Source organism: Cricetulus griseus, chromosome 2 (genome assembly GCF_003668045.3).
Source record: "Cricetulus griseus strain 17A/GY chromosome 2, alternate assembly CriGri-PICRH-1.0, whole genome shotgun sequence".
Lineage (NCBI taxonomy): Eukaryota > Metazoa > Chordata > Mammalia > Rodentia > Cricetidae > Cricetulus > Cricetulus griseus.
Genome location: NC_048595.1, coordinates 144,178,718 through 144,191,862, shown reverse-complemented (window position 1 = coordinate 144,191,862; position 13,145 = coordinate 144,178,718). Strand labels below are relative to the sequence as shown.

Below are 13,145 nucleotides of genomic sequence, written 5' to 3'. Positions count from 1 at the left end.
AGGAGAACAAATGAAATACAGAAAATCCGTAGGAAGAAACCCTCATTTTGGAATTTCTTCTTGACCCTTATCTTTTCTACTTATAATTTTGCTTTGAATTTATAAATAGTAAAGACCAAAGAAATAGGATATATATTTAGAAGCTTTATACCAAGAAATTTGCCTTGAAAGCAGTTATTCTATGGCAGGAAAGATATATCAAGTTTGTCTGTTTCATTCATATATATATATATGTGTGTATATATATATATATATATATATATAATATATATATATATATCAAACCAAAAAACCCACCAAAACAAAATTTCTTGTATCTTTAGATTTTGAAGTTTATGACAGAAGAATATATTCATACACTGTTTTAAGCAGTTGTATAAGATAATGAGATTTGTGTTTTAAAGGCTTCTGTTGTGGATCTTTTGCCACTGGAATTGATTGCTCAGATCTCTTACAGTGCTTTACTATTACATTTTTGACCTTTCACCTTGATGACATTTCTTGCCCACACCTGCCTTTCTAGCTATGACCTTGTTATGAACAGAATTTGCACTCACTGTGCAAATGTACGTGTTTTGCCTATTTAAGCAACGTTATAGTGCCATTACTCAAGGAAGTTGAATGAGGTGAATGTACACATCGCTTTTCCCCCTTTTACTCCAAATGTAACAAATAACTTTTTATGTTCCCCTTCCCCTTCCTTTGGAAACGTCAGGAACTAGGTAGATCAGGATGAGTAATTGAGATAATTGAGAGGGTTAAGAGAGTGAGCCACACAGAGCTGGGCTTCTTTGTGCTTCATGACAAGGCATGCTGCTGGCCAGGCTGCTGCTTAAACACCTTTTTTTTTTTTTTTTTTTTTCAAGAAAACCTCATGGAAGATACAGCTGGCAACTTTGGAAACAGGACCACAGAGGTGACACTCTGAGGATCCTGGCCATGAGGTTGGATGCCTCATCTTGCTAAAAAGGCACTGGACCTAAATGGTGCAGCATGACTTTGTTCCTGCTTGGCTAAATTCTCAACACCACAGTCAACTAAGTCATCTACAGCCACCTTTGACAAACAGGGAGAACACCTATCTCTCGAAGAAGGTAGGTTTGGAGTAAGCCATGATCGTTGACGTAATTCCTCTGATGGCTTTTTTTTTTTTTTAAACAATGGACCTCTAAGGACTACTCCAGATTCTTGGCACCAACCCCCTCTATTCCGCCATGATTCTGTGGACTCTGGTGTCTTAAGGGAGCATATTCTGGAACCACAGGGAATCTTTCTACTTGGCATGGCTCTTCCCGCGGTCATGATGGCATGAGTCCATGAAGTGGAGGTAGCACAGGAAACCATCGACACTGGAATGGCAGCTTCTACTCTCGGAAAGGCTGTACCTTTCAAGCAAAACCACCAACAGAGGTTAGGGAAGAAAAAAAAAAGAGGATAAAGTAGAAAAGGTGCAGTTCAAAGAGGTAGACTTTCCTTCTTTGAATCCCAAAGCTGGCAAACAGAATCAGCCATGCAGAACTATTTTGACCCCTTCAGGAGGTGGGAAAATCCACCTAGGGCCAAGCAACCCTCAAAGATGCTAGCCATCAAAAAAGTTTCCAAAAAGGATCTTGTGGTGGCTGCCTTCTCTGCAGCATTCATCTCATCAGGATCCCACCATGCAAATAGGAACAAAGTGTTAACTATGGTCCCAAGTGTCTATAAGAACTTGGTTCCTAAGCCAGCACCACCCTCCCTCTAAACCCAATGCTTGGAAAGCTAACAGAATGGAATACAAATCAGGATCCCTTTCCTCTAGCTGGGAATCTGCTTTTACTAGTCTGATTTCTGTTACTAAACCAGTGGTACTAGCTGCTGGTGTAGTTCTAAACTCTCCCAAAGAGAGTCCCTCCAATTTCCTCCTCTTGCCTGACCAAATTGACCCACCGAACAGGAAGAGATTGAGTTCCTGAAGATGCTGAAGAATGAACGAAATGGAGACTGCTGAGAAAGCAGACTGTGACAAGCTAGAGAACCAAAAGAAAATGGAGAACAAGGTTGTCTTCAGAATGGTCTTTCTCTATTCATTGTGGAAGAAGGGAGGTCCTGTCCCACTTGCTGGAAGCAGAGAACAGGTTATTAAAAGTTGGACAGCAGGAATATCCTGAAAATGATGAGAATTGTCTACTCACAGAGCATGAGCTCAAGGAGTTCTACATGGGAACAGAGCAGCTGTAAAATATTTGGATATAGAAAATGTTATTCTTGCAGTCTTGGTATTCAGGGTGGATTGTAAAATATGAATTTTTGTGATATTTCAAAGATTATTTTGATAACCTTATTTACAGATTTAAAAGATGTAGTTATCACAAGTCTGTTGAGGGGGAAAACTACTGCATAAAATATCTAATGTGGAATAAATATTTTGCATCATTAAAAAAAATAAAAACAGGCAAAGTGAAGTTTGGCATTATCCTAGATTGGATTCCTGGTGGGTTTTGTTGCCTGTACAGGAGTCTGAGTCATTGTATGCTCCCTGAGAGTTGAGGCCCATTGCATTTCTTTTGTTTACCTATTAAGGTCCTGTAAATCTCCAGATTTGGAAACTCATAGACCAATGCTTTGTCTTTTTGTAGATGTTTAAATTAAATGTACTCAAGGCACAGGCAAGCATGTATCACAGGCTGGGTTCCTGTTCTGGCTAGTGTTAGACAACTTGACATAAACCAGAGTCATTTGGGAAGACAACCTCATCTGAGAAAATGCCTCTACCAGACTGGTCCATGGGCAAGTCTGTTGTGAATGTTCCTAGTCAGTGGTTGATGAGGGTGGGATGGGCCTACTGTGGGCAGTCCCACTCCTGAGCATGTGATTCTGTGATTCTGAGATGCGTAAGAAGCCAGGATGAGCAAGTCACGAGGAGCATGACAGTAAGCAGCACTCCTCCATGGCCTCTGCATTGGTTCCTGCCCTGCTTGCATTCCTGGCCTGACTTCCTTCTATGATTGACTGTGATATGGAGTGTAAGTGAAATAAGCCCTTTCCTCCCCAAGTTGCTTATGACTGTAGTGTTTTATCATGGCAATAGAAATGAAAACAGAGGTAGTTCTTCAGGAAACAGGCTCTGTGATGGAGTACAGTAGGAAGGCTCACTGTGAAGTTCCCTGGAGAGTAACCAGTAGAAGTGGGACAGGGCAGAGATTAAGTTGCAATGCATTCGTCAGGGCCTTGACAGCCTCCACAGGACTTTGAAGTTGGAAAGGGTTGCCAGTGTTGACTGTTGAACTCAGATGGCATATCCTTTATATTCTATTTCTTTTAACTCTTATTTCCCCTGTCAATAGTGATGACTGTCTCTGGTGGGTGGGACCTTGGGGAAGGCAACCCTTCAGCTGGGAAAAATCCTAAAGGAGTTTCCAGATGTTTGGAGCAAGTGATTCCCCGGCCAGAAAGCTGGACTATTCCTCTATGTCCTTCATAGAACGTAGGCGGCCAGCTGGGGAGACTGGTGGACTTGATAATGGGTACAGGCAATGGCCAAAGTTGTTCCAATTTCATCATAGATGTACTGTGCAGGTCTAGCAGAACACATTTCTGATGGACTCTGGATATAGTGTCCTATTTAGATGCACTCTGCTCTAGAGTGAAGGGAATGTCTTAGTTCCAGCCTGGTTTACTAGGTGCTGTGGTTAGGGACTTGTGACAAATGATGCGCTCTTGCTGTGTCTCAGTGACTCATGTAGAAGGTGAGGATAAGTGCAATAGGCAAGCTTCCTGCAGAAGGTCTGCCTACTGGCTTCCCCAGGACTTTAGTTCTGCCTGTTGGCTTGGTGAAATTATTAATAACTCCATTTGCCTCTCTATGTGTCCCCATCTACATGATCATCAATACACTCATCATTAGAATGCTCATAAGTTTTTTTTTTCCTTTCCTTCTTAATTCTCTGGTTTTTCTGAAGGGCAGATCTTCCAATGATAGCATCAGAAAATGGAAGGCTGGTGACTGCTACTCCTGAAGGCCTGTGTGCTCTCTTATGTTGAGCTGATGCTGACCAGAGTCTCAGGTCCCAACAAGCACTTTGCCTGGGTGCTGTCATAACAGCTTGCTTTGCATGTCCCCACTCAGCACCCATTCCCAGAACTCTCAGGGCAGTGGAGAGGCATTTTTGAGAGGGTGTTGGCATCATGGTATTTCTCTCTTTGGGTGGGTACAGGACCTGGAAGAACTAAGGGTAGGGGAAGAACATAAACAAAATATATTTAATTTTAAAAATGGTTTTAAATAATAAATATAATAAAGAAAAATAGATACTTTACTTCTTGGATTCTGTGGTTCTTGCCACACCTGCCTTGTTGATTCTGTCTCCCAAAGCATTTCTCAAACCCTCTTCCCTCCTTTCTTTATTTTGGCTGCCTCTCTTTTCATGCCTGTGTGGATTCTGGCGTGTATGCAGTGCTGAGATTCAAACACTGAGCCTTGAAAATGCTGGACAAGCAGTCTACCACTGTGCTGCACGCTCACATACCCCAGCTCCCATGCTCACCCTTGACTCAACTTCCTTTTCCAGATATTTGCTAAGATTTTCCCAGACTCTGATCACACTGTTTTTCAAGTGACATCCCATCTAGTTAATCGCTTCCAGCAGAACTAAACTCCTCAGGCTGCATGTATTGTGGTGGTGGTGGTGGTGGTGTGCCACATGTGTGTGTGTGTGTGTGTGTGTGTGTGTGTGTGGTGTGTGTGTGTGTGTGTGTGTGTGTGTGTGTGTGCATTTTGGGGGGAGATTGAGTTTCCCCTTATTTCTAGCTTCCTCTTTTGCCAGATCCCTGCCGAGCCCCTAGCCATCCATAGTTCCACATACATTTGGTTTGTCTCATGACTTTGCTTCCACTTTTCTCATTTCCCTGGAGAATTGCCATTGTTTCCAAAGGCAGTTAAAAGACTCCGAAGTGCTGCTTTTTACACATAGCATTTAAAAACATGGAAGAATATGTCCTTAGAAAATAGTGTGTTAATGCTAGCTGGCACCATGCGCCTTTAGTTCACATACCACTCCTTCAAATGATTGGAAATTTAGTTCAGGCATAGGCATTCTTTCCCCATCTCTCTCTCTCTCTCTCTCTCTCTCTCTCTCTCTCTCTCTCAAACAAGCCATTAGTATTCATATAATTAAAACATTTTTCAACAAATGCTCAATTCCTGTGATATGCCAAGCAGTCTGATTGATGCCACTGGTTTTGAATTATTTGTTATTTATTACATGTCTAATAAACTTCCAGACCACTGGAATGGTAACTTCCTTTTTCAGTGCTAACTGTATTTTTAATTGATGTAAATGTTTATGGAGTACAATGTAACATTTTGATATACACTTATAATAATCAGGATGATTAGCATATCCATCACTCTTCTAATTATTATTTTTTTTTCAACTTGACACAAACCTAGACATACGAGAAAAGGAGTCTTAGTGGAGAAAATACCATCATTGATTAGCTTGTAGGTTAGATCTGTAGGGCTGTTTTTGATTAATGCTTGATGTGGAAGGAGCCCACTTACTGTGGGGGTTGTAGCATCCTTGGGCGGGTGGGCCTGGAGTAGATGAGAAAGCACGCTGAGCAAGCCTTGAGGAAGCTAGTAAGCAGTGTTCCCCCATAACTTCTACTTCAGTTCTTGCCTCCAGGTTTCTGCCCTGGCTTTCCTCAGTGATGGGCTACAAGCTGTAAAGTAAAATAAACCCTTTACTCCCAAATTGATTTTGGTCATTGTATGTAGTGGTTTGAATGAGAATGGTGATAGGCTCAAAGATTTGAATGCTTTATCACCAGGAAGTGGCCACTCCAGAGCAGGCCTAATGTTCATGAATAGTTAACCAATGTATAATGAACTCCACTGTTTTTTTTTTTTTTTTTATGTGCTTTTATTTGGTTACAGTGTGGTGGGGTTTTTCGTTTGTTTTTCTTTTGGCATATTTTATTTCATTTTCTTGTTTTTTTTTTTTTTGAGGGGAGGCTTGTTATTGTATTGGGTTTTTGTTTGTTTGTTTTTTTGTTTTTTTTGAAAAAGAACTTTAAGTTGGGTGGGTACAGGACCTGGAAGAACTAAGGGTAGGGGAAGAACATAAACAAAATATATTTAATTTTAAAAATGGTTTTAAATAATAAATATAATAAAGAAAAATAGATACATATGAGTTAAATATATATATATATATATATATATATATATATATACATATACATATATATTTTTTTACTGACTGAACTCAGCCTACTGTACAATAGAATATTAGAATCTGTTCCTCTTAACTTTGTATCTGTTGAGCAGCGTGTCTCTTTCCCCCTCCCATCTCCACCTGCTACCAGCCTTGGGAAAACACCACACTTCTATTTTTATGATTAGCTTATGCAGTATGTGCTGATAAGTGACCTTGTGCAGCATTTGTCTCTGCACGGCTGGCTGACTGCATTTTCTGAGGTACCTCTCGAGTGATTCTGTGGGTCATGTGGTGAGCTGCTTGATGACTGACTCATGAGTGGCCTCTTGCTGCTGATGAGTGAGCACCTTGTGTGCTACTTGCATACTGTCCCCCTCCACGAGGGAATTACCAGGTCTAATCTGGTAAGGCTTTTGTATGAGCCTCACAGCACATCTGACTTCAAGGTAACAATAGCCATGCCTGGAGGACAGTGTACTGTAGCCCCTTCAGTAATCATCTTCCTTTATTTCAATAGCTGTGAACTAGATGTCTGTCTCTTAATGTTTAGCAAACTGTAAGTGTAATAGTGTCAGTAACTGGATGGATTCATTACCTAACATTCAAATCAGTTAAAATCTCCCTGTAATATGGAATTTGATAACTTCAGATATTTTAGTTATACATACTTTCTAGTATTACTCATAAGAATTAAGATTTCAATTGAAAGATACACTGAAACTTCTAAAGCAAACAACACCATGACCCTTTGTACTGGTATTGTACATACCCTAATGGACCCTAAGTCTTGGGGAAAAAGGAAACCATGACTTGAAGTTGCAATGACAATTCTTTGGGCTAGATAATAGCTCAGTAGAGAAAGTGTACACAGTACACAAGGGCACACAGTAGCACATGTCTGTGATCCCAGCACTCTACAGAGATGGGAGGTCAAGACTCAGGAGAAGCCCGAGAAACTCACAGGACAGCTAGCCTGGTGTACACAGAAGTGAACAAGAGTGACCATGTTTCAAACAAGGTGGAAGGAAAAGATTGGCACCTGAAGCTGTCCTCTGACAAACCTGCTGTGGCCGGTTGATCTCTGTCTGTCTCTTTCTCTCTATATGTGTCTGTCTGTCTGCCTCTCTCTCTCTCTCTCTCTCTCTCTCTCTCTCTCTCTCTCTCTCTGTGTGTGTGTGTGTGTGTGTCTGTCTCTCTGTGTCTCTGTCTCTGTCTCTCTCTTACACACACACACACACACACACACACACACACACACACACTCTGTGCCAACCCTTGTCAGGAGAGAGAGGTGTCTCCCACTTGTGAGAGACACTGTCTCATTTTTCTAGGAGTCACAGTCCCAGGACGAGGCACAGGCAGTGGTCATTTCAGTTGTGAGCTCTTGTCTTCCGGGAATGGAAGTGAGGCAAGGGGCCAGCATGCTAGGTGGAGGGTGGAATGAAAGTGTCTAGAAAAAAGTAACAATGGCTTCTCTTCCTTCTAGCTGCTCCCCCACCCCCCAGCAAGACTATCAGTAACTATGGAAAGAGAGAGAGCCTGGAAATTGCTGTTAATGTGCCATGGCTAATCAGTGATTAAAGGAACTTTGAAAGGACAAGATGTTCTGTAACAAGATGATGCTTACATTAAAAATGATCCTAGGCTGGGGAAATTTACAGTTTATATAAGGAGAGAACATCCCTGAAACCGTGATACAGTCTCCACTGCTTTTTTGAAAGTAGCTGTGTTTATTTGATAGTACACAAATACATTATCTATCTATATGCAGTCATTCAAAACTAAGCCTCTCTCTGGGCTGAGAATGAATAAATTTGCTATGTAGTGACCTGGTTGTTGTATTCATAGTCATTGGTCAAAAGTTATTTTCTTTGTCTCTGAGTTTAAAACTGTCCCCTGCTTGAAAATATCAGAGGCCATACTAAAGTTTTGTAAATTAAGGAGCTAAAAAAGTCTTCCAGGCTAATGTACATTCCTTGTAGAAACCCTTATGTAATTTTATTCAAGGAGATGCAAATTGAGACAGTCTTTCTATTGTATTTTATGATATATCCTTTTTTGATAAAATATACTTTTTATTTTTGATTTAAATTCATTTAAAATGATTATATATGAATATAATATAAAATTCCCAAGACAGTGAAAAATAACCATTTAGTCTTCTCTAAGGTTATAGGGAATTATCTTATCACTAATCCATTCTTCTAGAGCTATTCAGTGTATATCAGGAATATAAAGTATATGTAATATTCACATTTTAATAATTTATTTATTGTGTACATGATTGTGTATGCATAGGTGTCTAGAGATGCCAGGAGAGGACATTGGATCTCTTGGAACTGGAATTATAGATAGTTGTGAACTGCTCAATGTGGGCACTGGGAACCAAATCCAGGTCCTTTGAAAGACTGAAAGACTGACAAGTATTCTCAGCTGCTGAACTGTCTCCCAGCCCTGTAATATGTTCTTATTATGAAGACTGGACTATGCTCTTTTCTTTGACTTCATAGAATCCTTGGAGATAGTGTAAATCATCATGAATTCCCACTAACACTTCTACATTTCCCATTGGCTAGGGCAGTAGGACTTCTGACCCTTTGCAGTTGGGTGACCATATGAGTTTCTTCAGCTAATGAAATGTGGTAAGAAACAGCCTGCATCAATGTTCAAGATGGAGATTTATCAGTAATTCTCTATCTTAGTTGTATATTTGTATGGTTTCAGTATCAGGGTAGCTGTATTGGTAATGCTCCTTCTGTTTCTATTGTGTAGAACAATTTGAGGAGTATGGTATTAGCTCTTCTTCAAAGTTCTGCACTGAAACCATCTGACCCTGAGCTTTTGTTTGGGATACTTTTGATGACTGCTTCTATTTCCATAGGGGTTATAGGTCTATTTAATTTGTTTATCTGGTTTTGACTTAATTTTTGTATGTGGTACTTATCTATAAAGTTGTCCATTTCCTTTAAATTTTCCATTTTTGTGGAGTATAGGTTTTTGAAGTGTGACCTGATGATTCTCTGTATTTCCTTGGTGTCTGTTGCTTTGGGACCCTTTTCATCTTTAATTTTGTTAATTTGGATATTCTCTCTCTGTCTTTGGTTAGTTTGGATAAAGGTTTGTCTGTCTTTTGTTTCCAAGACCAACTCTTGTCTCATTGATTCTTCATATTGTTTTCTTTGTTTCTATTTTATTGATTTCAGCCCTCATTTTGATTATTTGCTGGTGTTTACTCCTTCTGGGTAAGTTTTCTTCTTTTTGTTCTAGAGCTTTCAGTTGTTCTGTTAATTCACTAGTGTGAAATTTCTCTAGCTTCTTCATGTAGGCATTTAGTGCTAAAATCTTCCTCTTATCACTGCTTTTATTGTGTCCCATACATTTGGGTATGTTGTACATTCATTTTCATTGATTTTATGATTTTCTTTATTTCTTCTTTGACCCAATATTGATTCAGTTGAGCATTGTTCAATTTTCATGAGTTTATGGGCTTTCTGAAATTAGTGTTGTTGTTGAATTCTAACTTTAAGCCATGGTGATCTGATAAGATACAGGGGTTATTTCATATTTTTTTTTGTATCTGTTGAGGTTTGCTTTGTTACTGAATATGTGGTTTATTTTAGAGAAGATTCCATGGTGAGCTGAGAAGAAGGTATATTGTTTTGTGTTTGGGTAGAATGTTCTATGGATGTCTGTTAGGTCCATTTGAGTCATAACTTTTGTTAGTTCCTTTATTTCTCTGTTAGGTTTCTGTTTGGGAGACCTGTCCAGGGAAGTCGCTCACTATTAATTAGTGTGTGGGTCTTGATGTGTGATTTAGTAATGTTTCTTTTACAAATGAGGGGTGCTCTTGTGTTTGGGGCATAGATGTTCAGAATTGAGACTTCATCTTGATTAATTTTTTTCCTGTGATGAATATGAAATGACCTTTATCTCTTTTGACTAATCTTAGTTTGAAGTCAATTTTGTTAGATATTAGGATAGTTGTACTAGCTTGTTTCTTAGGTCCATTTGATTGGAAAAATCTTTTCCCAACCCTTTACTATGAGGTAATGTCTGTCTTTGTAGTTGAGGTATGTTTCTTGTATGCAGCAGAAGGATGGATGCTGTTTTCATATTCAATCTGTTAGCTTGTGTCTTTTTATAGGCTAGTTGAGTCCAGTGATATCAAGGGATAATAATGACCAGTGATTGCTAGTTTCTGTTATTTTTGATTTTGTTGTTGTTGGTATTGTATGAATAAGTATTATTTAAATCTGGTTTTAGGGGTCTTTGATGAGGCCTCAAGCCCTAAGCAATAAGGAGGCCTGTGCAGAAAGTCAGGGAAAAGACAAGTCTAGAAAGCCAATGAGTTCTAGAAAAACAGGGTAAGAGAGGGCACCTGAGATCTGGAGTGTGCATGTTTGGCTATGAAGACCGAGATGCCCCTGACATAGAGACAGGGATGAATATGTCCTAGTGACCAGTGGGTTTACCTCTAGGGCTGCATTGACATGTTTCCATAAACTGTGTAGCTTAAAACAGTGGAGGAGGCAGAAGTCTGGGACTCAGATGTCCTCAGAGACAGATTTGTTCTTGTCCCTCACCAAGCTATATACAACGTTTTTCTTGTCTTTAACTGATATTACTTTAATTGTATACATTTATGGGCACAAGGGTTAACACTGAGTACATATGCATGAAATACAATGTTCAAATATAATGAAATATAATGATCAAAGCAGAATAGTTAGCTCTCTTCTTAAATATAAAAAATATTTTCTACTAACATATAATTACACATACTTATGGGGCACTGTGTAATATTTCAATAAATGTATATAATGTGTGCTGATCAAAGTAATTAGCATTTTCATCTTATCATGACCCTGTGCTAGGAGCCTTTGAGAACCTCTTATTCACAGAGTGTAGTTTATAGTGAACTGTTGTCACATGTCATCCTACTGTGACATGTGTTAGTATTTATGTATTTTAAGTTCCATGTTCCATATCTGGAGACCATCACAGAATGACACCTTCCTCAAAGTCACCACCACTCACTGCATTTAGACCAATAACTGGGACTGTGTTTCAGAATGGCTGAAGTGGAGACGCTCTCCCTATTACAAGTAGAAAAGAATAATTCATCAAAAAATGGTATATAGTGACAAGGACAAAAGACTATGTCTAGGGGTTGGTCTTGAGAGTCTGAAGAGAGGGCAGAATGTAAGACCGATGTGAAACAGTCTGGAGTGAGGGAAAATCTATGTTAACAAAAGTCTGGCTCCTCTTGCTTGGTGGACAGTTTCCTGAAGCATAGAAAGCGCACTGCCATGCAGTATGTGAGGTACAAGTGATAGAATTAGGAAGGAGGCCGAGTACATAGCTCAGCTGGTAGAGTGCTTGCCTAGAATGTCCAAAGCTCTGGGTTCAGTTCTCAGCACTGCATAGACTGTGTGTGCTTGTATATACCGAAATCTCAGCACTTGGGAGTTGAGGCAAGAGGATCATAAGTTCAAGGTCATGTATAGCCTAGGCTACTTGAGAACCTGTCTTAAAAATAAAGAGCTTAGAAAGCTGAGCTGAGCCTATTAAAGTGAGAATTGTGATGTGTGCATAGAACCTAATGGACGAAGAACAAAACAGCCTATGGCTGGACTTTTGGCTCAGTGTTAGAGGTGCTTGTGCACAGGCCTGACAACAAAGCTTCATCCCAGGGTCTATGGTGCCTATGCATGCACGCACATATGCATGGACACATGTACACATGCACACATGTGCACACATATGCACTAAATTAGTAAGGTGATTAAAATTTAAAAAATAAGACAAGATATAGGAAACTGCTCAGAAATATGTTTCTCTATATTTCATTCAGGTTTTCCTGACATCATTATCATGTAAAATTGGAGTTAATACCTAGATCAGGTTACACTAAGAGCTATATATTACTTAAAAGATATTTTTATGGAAGCTGCTTTCTGCCCCCCATACCTCTGCTAGGGATTGGATAGTCCTGGGCCTGAGATCCTCAAGCTTTGTAGGTTTCAAGTCTGAGAAGAGTGTTGCCAAGTTCTTTAGTTGCCTATCACTTTGCAGTCAGGAGAGCTGTGTCCACTTGGGCACCACAGATTCCCAGTAAGACTTTTGTCAAGAGACACCTGGTCGATTAAGCATTCAGTTGGTTGGAGTGCAGACACAAAACCCGCTTTCCACTCACATATTTCTCTGCATTATCAAAGGCCTTTCAGCTTCTTCCTACCCTGGCTTGAAAGCAGCTACTTAGCTTTTTATCACACATGCAGATGCATTTATTAAAACCTTAATTATATCCTGATCTGGGTTAAGTGGTAGATTTGTAATTCACTGCAGAGAATCCTATTTTGCAGAAGTAAATGAACCCAAAGTCATTTCCCCCTTTCAACTGTGACATGGAATCTTCAGTCACAGCGTGGGAGGCAATTGTCCTGGCAGCAAAAACAAGTCCCTACTGTGAGAGCAAGAGGGATGCTGTGGTGACACAGCTGAGCCACCCAGATGGGAAACACTGGGACAGCTTAACTGAACAATTGCTTCAGCAACTGGAGTTTTACATTTTCTTAACAAGACCATCAATTACCATAAAAACAGAACATACAGTGTTTCTTGCATTTGAAGCAATACATAGCAATTAGGGGATGGGATCTATTGTGTTTGGAGCTGGGAAAACAGCAAAAACAACCCAAATCCTGACTGTAAGTTCAGTTCATTTTCTTCTAAGGATCTTCCTTGTGAAACCAATGGGTGCCCTAACCTTGCCAATTTTCTGAGATACTTAGAGAATTTGGGGATGACACTTCTGGCTCTGACACCTCCTTGCTTAGCTCTTTTCCATTCTAGATGTCACCCCTGTTTTGGCTCTCCTTTGGGGTAATATTCCTAGAGGCTTCTAACAAAATCTGCTGGGAGGTATTACCTGAATTGCTTCTAGGG

General features: G+C 39.8%; 1 pseudogene; it reads left to right on the top strand.

The window, feature by feature from the left end:
- The first annotated feature begins 983 nt into the window (after positions 1-983).
- Positions 984-2,217, top strand: LOC100764674 (annotated as a pseudogene).
- Positions 2,218-13,145: the final 10,928 nt, after the last annotated feature.